This window comes from Colobus angolensis, unplaced genomic scaffold, assembly GCF_000951035.1.
Source record: "Colobus angolensis palliatus isolate OR3802 unplaced genomic scaffold, Cang.pa_1.0 Scaffold157, whole genome shotgun sequence".
Taxonomy (NCBI): domain Eukaryota; kingdom Metazoa; phylum Chordata; class Mammalia; order Primates; family Cercopithecidae; genus Colobus; species Colobus angolensis.
In genome coordinates, this window is record NW_012114677.1 from 2,852,886 (window position 1) to 2,860,833 (window position 7,948).

Consider the following 7,948-nt stretch of genomic DNA (forward strand, 5'->3'; position numbering starts at 1 on the left):
TTTTAGTAGAGATGGGGTTTCACAGTGTTAGCCAGAATGGTCTCTGTCTCCTGACTTCGTGATCCGCCCGTCTCGGCCTCCCAAAGCGCTGGGATTACAGGCTTGAACCACCGCGCGCCCGGCGACGCCAGGAAACTTGATAGCTATTGGGGTGGAAAGTATGATAGTAACATTGTTCTTTTGTGAGGGGGTTAGTTGAGATCAGAGAGATCCATCTCTCCAGACTTTAATGAGGACTTGTTATAAGGATTTTGGGAGGGGTGGGGAGTCAGACTCAGAATTCTGTCCAAACTCCTGGATGACCTCTTGAAATTGAGTCGGGGATTTATGTACTGGGTTAATTTGGTGACCTCTGGGTGTAATATTGGGTTTGCATGTAGAAAGGGTCTCCAATATAGGACTTCAAAGAAACTAAGGCATAGATGTAATTTAGGGGCTGTTCTGGTCTGAAGAATTGCCATGGGCAGAAGTTCTAGCCATGGTAAAGAGGTTTCCTGGCATCATTTGCTCAAGGTCCTTTTAATAGCTTGATTAGTCCTTTCTACCTTCCTGTGAGATTGTGGCTTTCAGGAGGAGTGTGAAAAGTATTTTATCCCTAGGGCTTTTGCCACTGTTTGAGTAGTTTGTGAAATAAAATATAGGCCATTGTTACTTTGTGAAGACTGTGGAGGCTCAAAGAGAAAATTTCTTTCAGAATGATCTTGGCAACTACCTGAATGTTTTCTATTCTAGTATGAGAGGCTTCAACCCAGGCAGTAAAGGCATCCCCAAGGATCAGGAGGTATTTGTAGCCTCAATAGGCTGGCGATTAATTAAAGTCTACCTACCATTCTTCCCACTGGCTAGGTTTCTTGTTGCTGAATTAAGGGGAGTGGCTTAGGGCCTGGGGATTATTATAGGCCCAGATGGACAGGCTTCACAAACTTGTCAAAAAGAGGAGTTTTTTTGGTTGTTTGGTTACAGCTGATGGAGATGGTCTCTTCTAAAGAGACAAGAATTATGGAGTGCCCTTATTGCTTTCTGTTGGAGAACCTGGGGAAAATAAAGAACCTCTCCCAAGTTATACATTCTTTCAGATCCTAGGGTATACTGACATTTGATACCCCATTGCAGGGTGGGCAGGTTGTTAGGCAAAGTTGGGATAAGGGCCATAAGGAGTTCCCCAGAAAGGGTGGTGGCCCTTTCTGCTTGGCCAACCCTCTTGTTTGTCTAGGTAATCTCATCTTGGCACTTCCGGCAGCCCCAGCAATGAACTACAGCTTTCTGTGATAGGTGGATAGCCTAGAGTAGGGCAAAAAAATCTATGACCCATATTTAATAGGGGTATCCTTTGTTGTCAACAATCATTTCTTTCCAAATGGTGGCATAATTGTGGAATACTAAAATGGCATATTTGAAATCTGTATAAAAAGTACCTAACTCCGTGGTTCTTTTCTAGTTCTAGGGCTCTGGTCAGGGCCATGCACTCTTGACTGCTGAGCTGAGGTTCCCAGAGATAATTTAAAGTTTTATAAACAAATAGTTTAAAAGCAAGATAATTGGTAGTATTAGGCAAAACTGAGAAACAGGCACAAAGGATGCTAATTTAACTCAAAATTTATATTAAGTAATAAAATCATAGTGTACTGCTGCATTTGTAGCAAATATTTGATTAATTACATTACAGCATTTGCTGATTATGGGTTTATGTAAAAATCATGCTATAAATATTCTGAAGTGTGGAGGGGTAGGGAAGGACAGTTGAAAGAAAGGTTGTTCCCAAGTACATGTCAGTAGCAAAGAGCAATTTCTAGAGTTTATATAGTTTCATTAAATAGAGGAAATATTTCTCCTTTATGTATAATAATTTATACATTTGCACACACATATAACAAAATATCAATTGATTTAATTTTGTTAAATATTTACTAAGAATGGGTGTTGAAGATAGATAGTCATTTATTTTGTTTGAAGTGGGTGTTTACTGTAATAAAGAGTGTTTTCTCTGGAGTCAAAGTTGCCTGTGTTTTAAAACTGGCTGCACTGTTGTGACCAAGTAATTTTTCTCTGTGGCTCTGTTTCTCTTTAAAATAAGGATAATAATGCCTATGCTATGGAGTAACTGTGAAAATTAAATTTATTAACACATGTGTAGTGTTACGATTAGTGTCTAATACAAATTATTAGTAAAATGTGTAGGCTGGGGGTGGGGGGTGGCTTACACCTGTAATCCTAACACTTTGTGAGACTAAGGTGGGCAGATCATGAGGTCAGGAGTTCGAGACCAGCCTAGTCAATATGGTGAAAGCCCGTCTCTACTAAAAATACAAAAATTAGCTAGGCTTGGTGGCTTACGGCTATAGTCCCAGCTACTCAGGAGGCTGAGGCAGAATTGCATGAACCCAGGTGGTGCAGGTTGCAGTGAGCCGAGATTTGCACCATTGCACTCCAGCCTGGGTGACAGAGCGAGATTCAGTCTCAAAAATACTGTGTAAAAGCTGAATTTCATTAACACATGCTTTAACACAAATATCTTTTCATTACATGAATTGCTCAACCAATAAATGGATGCATATTTCAATTCATTTTTTCAAAATATGGTATTCACAAGGAAATGCAATTCAGGATTAAAAGTGAGGAAATCTTGTCGCTTAAAACAATATGAACAAATTTGGAGGATAGTATGGTAAATGAAAATAAGCCAGACAATAGAATGTTGCTTACCAGATACTTGGGTATTTAGAAAAAAGCATTTGGAGAGATGTCTGTAAAATAATACATAATTACAGATGTCTAGGTAGAATAAGTTCAAGAAATCTATTGTACAGCATGGTGACTATAATGAATTGTATTTTTGAAAAATGCTAAGATGGTCAATGTTATGTGCTCTGATTACAAAAATAATTACTATGTGAATTACCTAGAAGTAAGCCTTTAACAGCATATATATAATTCAAAACACCATGTTCTACAAGATAAATAATGTATTTTATCTGTCAATTAAAAATGCATTTTAAAAACCATTGTAGAATAACGTTTCAAATGCTGGTCTGTCTTTGAATGTTATCAAAAATAGGTAGTTTTTGTGCTGTTTTTGTAATAAAATAACCACAGAAACTCTTTTACCAGCATGTTTGAGACCCAGAACACTATGTAAGACAAGATGATGTACTCTAGGGCTTTTGCTTTAAGTCTGAAGCACCTGGAGTTTCTAGTGCTGATGGTAATTATAGGGAAGACATTAAAAGGGTAACTTGCTAAAGACATTAAAAGGGTAACTTGCTAAAGGTCCCATAATTGGCCATTCCGTGAACAAAGTAAATGAATTTGCATTAAAAATCACTGAGATTGGCCGGGCGCGGTGGCTCAAGCCTGTAATCCCAGCACTTTAGGAGGCCGAGACGGGCGAATCACGAGGTCAGGAGATCGAGACCATCCTGGCTAACACGGTGAAACCCCGTCTCTACTAAAAATACAAAAAAAAAAAAAAAAAACTAGCCGGGCAAGGTGGCAGTTAAAGCAACAAAATGAAATTTTCTAACCCGATAAAATATAACAATACACAAATTGTGGACTTGCATCTAAAAATTTTCTGTGCACTGCTAAATTTTATAAAAATCATTCTTATAATTTCTCACCAGCTCATATCATAAATACTTAATGAAGTAAAAACAAAAGAAATAAGAAACAAGTAAATTATAGCTCTAACATGAGTACCAGACAAATGAAAACAATTTACATGGGGAGAGTCTCAACAATTAGATTTTAGAGTAATTAAATCCAAAGAAATATAGATTTGATTTCAGAATGTTTTAGGTTTCTAAATTTATAGTAAATTATCCACCTTATAAAAGAAACTTCATTGTTCCAATATTGATCTTTTCTTTGGAAAATAGGTACAAACTCTGTGTTACACAAACACTATTGCTTGCTCCATAATTTTTTTATACCTAAAGGTTTATTTTTAGAGCAATACATTTATATATTTAACTTGATGAAAATAAAAATGAAAAGTCCGTATGTGTTTGCAGGACAAGACGCTATATGTTCAAAGATAAATATGAGACATTTTTTAAAGTATTCATTCAGGACTCAGAAATGGATAAATTATACTTTGATATATGACAATCATAAAATGATCTGTAGTAAAAAATAATTGTACATTTAAAAATAAAGTGTATAACTGGACTGTGTGTAATACAAAGGATAAAAACTTAAGGTGATTAATAACTCATTTACTCTGATGGATTTTTTTTTTTTTTTTTGAGATGGAGTCTTGCTGTGTCGCCCAGGCTAGAGTGCAGTGGTGCTATCTCAGCTCACTGCAAGCTCCACCTCCTGGGTTCACACCATCCTCCTGCCTCAGCCTCCTGAGTAGCTGGGACTACAGGCATCCACCACCACGCCCAGCTAATTTTTTGTATTTTTAGCAGAGATGGGGTTTCACCATGTTAGCCAGGATGGTCTTGATCTCCTGAACTCGTGATCCTCCTGCCTTGGCCTCCCATAGTGCTGGGATTACAGGCATGAGCCACCACGCCCAGCCTACTCTGATGGATTATTACATGGTACATGCCTGTATGCAAATAACTGATATATGCCACAAATATATATACATACTATGTGCCTACAAAAATTTTAAGAAATTTAAATAAAAAGAACATGGAACAATATTCTTCAATTTATTTGCTGTTTAAAGCCAAAGGAAACATATTACTAGAAATATCATTCAACTATGTTAACTATGTTTCTCACCTGTATGAATTCTCTGGTGTACAGTAAGGGGTGAGGACCAAGTAAAATCTTTGCCACATTCTTCACATGTGTAGGGTTTCTCCCCAGTATGAATATTTGTATGTTCATTCAGGCTTCTGGACCGTCTAAAGGCTTTGCATATTCTTTACATTTGTAGGGGTTCTCTCCAGTATGAGTTTTCTTATGTTCATTCAGTGCAGAGGACTGTCTAAAGGCTTTGCCACATTCTTCACATGTGTAGGGTTTTTGCCCAGAATTCTCTTATGTTTAGTAAGGTGTGAATATCTATAAAAGGCCTTGCCACATTCTTCACATTTGTAGGATTTCTCTCCAGTATGAATTTTCTTATGTTCATTCATGCTTGTGGACCATCTAAAGGCTTTGCCACGTTCTTTACATTTGTAGGGTTTCTCTCCAGTATGAATTTTCTTATGTTCAGCGTTGCAGACCATCTAAAGGCTTTGCCACATTGTTCACATGTGTAGAGTTTCTCTCCAGTATGATTTCTCTTATGTTTAGTAAGGGTTGTGGACCTATTAAAGGCTTTGCCACATTCTTCACATGTGTAGGGTTTCTCTCTGGTATGAATTATTATGTTTGTCAAAGTTTGAGGATGAGGTAAAGATTTTGCCACATTCTTCACATTTGTATCCCTCCAGCATGTATTCCATTACGTTAATTTAGTTGGAGGAACTTGGGAAATTACCTGCCACATTTTTTACACTTAAATGATTTCTCTCCAATATGTCTTATGTTTGTTTGAATTTGAAAATTTATGAAACACTTTGACACATGTATTACATTGAATTATTTTGCTCTGGGTAGTTGAAAAGCATTGGTAAAGTCCATTATAACCTCCTTTCTGCACTTACTCTTAGTCACACTTTTACAGCCCTTACTTAATTGTAAATTCTTCTGTCCACATTTCTCATATCTTCTCAGTATAAATTTGTGAATGAATCTTCTTTGCCCTGCGCTGGCCAAAGGTCTTGGGTAAAATGAGAACACACACCTGAAAGAAATAAAAATAACAAATCCCACTTACTAGATTCATATGAATATACTTTGCATATGAATATACTTACTTTACACTAATATATAAACTTATACGAAGTACATTAGTAAGATGGCACAACAAAATCCCACAGGCCATAATTCCTTCACAGACATATACATGTAACAAACATATACTGATCAAAATGCTTTTGTGCAAAATCTCTAAATGAGTTAATTTTATGTAATGCCTCAGGTAAGAACAACGCCAAGAGCCCACATAGAACAGAAGGGAAAATTTGTTACATTTACACAGCTCTTCCTCCTCCCCAATATAGCATTATATCTTTAGGAGTAAACTGCCAATTACCAGTTTCTGTCTTTAAAAAGAAGAAAAATACTAATGCACATATTCTTAACTTCTGGCTTTTGGTGGTCTTTACAAAATCTGGTTCCTGTCTCCAGTAATACAGTGCTGAAAGAAACAGTGGTATACTTGGAAAGGACAGCTTGGGTTTGCTGAGACAAACTGTAAATGTTTCAGGAGCAGACTGCAGTGTTAAATACAGAAAGTAGGTAGAGCAATGATTACAGATTGTTAAGAAGAAATATGAACAAACCCTTTTAACTGAAAAACATGAAATTCCAGACAAGACACATCCTTAAAACATGTATGGGCGGCTCCCATAATCTCTATCAAAGACAATTGGTTTCAGACTATGGCAGGACAAAGCAACATTGTAAAGATTGTGACAAATGGCTTTTTGTTAATCTTCAAATAACAAGCAAATATTACAATGCATACAAAATATTAGGGTGACATGGCCAAATGAAAAAATTTAAAGGTTTTCAGAAAACAACCATAAAAAATGAAGATGTGCAAATTTTTAAAATTTAACCTGAATATTCTCAGTGAGCTAAATGGAAATACATAAAACTAAATAAAATCAGAAAAATGAGAATTAATGAAAACATTAAAAACATAAATAACAGACATCATGGAGGTGAAAAAAACAAAAATAATGACTGAGAAATTTTCAGAAGTAAAAAAAGGATATAAAAAATTAAGCTCAACAGACTTCAACTAGGATACACACACACAGATTTATAGCAAGGCACATATATAAGCAAAGTTTCAAAAGTCAAAGACAGGAAGAGAATCTTAGAAGCTGCGAGATAAAAGTGATGTGTCATTTATAAGTGTGGTCTTATAACCAGTAAATCTGTCAATAAATTTTTTTCAGACCAGAAGGAATTGTGATAAAAAGTGCTGAAAGAAAAATAACTTCTAAGTGGGAATAATACAACCAGCAAAACTGTCTTAAAAATGAAAAAAAAGTAAAGACCTTTCAAAATAACCAAATGCTGAAAAAGTATATTAGCACATCTCCCTTAAAAAAAGATTTCTGAAGAAAGTGTCTTTCACTGGAAATAACAATGCAAGAAAACAAAACATGATCATATGAAAATACATAACTTTCTGAAAAAGATACACACATATACAAATATAAAGTTCTGTACCATTATAATATTGCAGAAAATATTTTAATTCTCTAAAGTTTTAAAGATAAAAGCATAAAAAAACTTAATAATCTGTTAATATACAACATAAAATATGATACCTCAATAACAAAGTTGAGGGCAAATGTATGAAGAAGAATGTTCAAATGCAAATGAAGTTCTTACCAGTTTAAGATATATGATTTTAACTGTATGAAATTTTATGTAATTCCCAAGATACCACAAAGTATCTGTATAGATACACAAAAGTATAAGAAGTCCTATCAATATAAAAATAGAAAAGACACAAAGGAAGACAGAGAAAGGAAATAAGGGACAAAGGTGTAATAATCAAGTAAAACAATTTAAAAGATGACTAAGTCTTTCTAATTAGGCAAATTAAGTATTTTTGAAGTAAAATTTCGATTCAAAATAGATGCCACCAAATTAAAAAGCAAGATCCAACTTGCTTTTCAACAAGAATCACTTGAGATCTAATGATTAAAGGAGACTGAAAAAGGCAAGATGAAAGAAAACATTTCGTGCAAATAAAAAAAAGAGGTCAAGATTATCTTATGCAAAGTACATCTTAAGTCAAAACTGTAATATTTCATAAAATATACTTTAAAGGCACAAGAGGGCTGGGCGCGGTGGCTCAAGCCTGTAATCCCAGCACTTTGGGAGGCCGAGACGGGCGGATCATGAGGTCAAGAGATCGAGA

General features: G+C 35.5%; 1 pseudogene across 1 annotated transcript in view; it reads right to left on the minus strand.

Annotated features, from left to right (window-relative positions):
• Positions 1-3,645: 3,645 nt before the first annotated feature.
• Positions 3,646-7,948, minus strand: part of LOC105508043 — a 79,510-nt pseudogene continuing 75,207 nt past the window's right edge. Inside the window, exon 4 of the transcript XR_001001199.1 lies at positions 3,646-5,746. The product of XR_001001199.1 is annotated as a zinc finger protein 595-like (transcript). The remainder of the gene's footprint in view (positions 5,747-7,948) is intronic.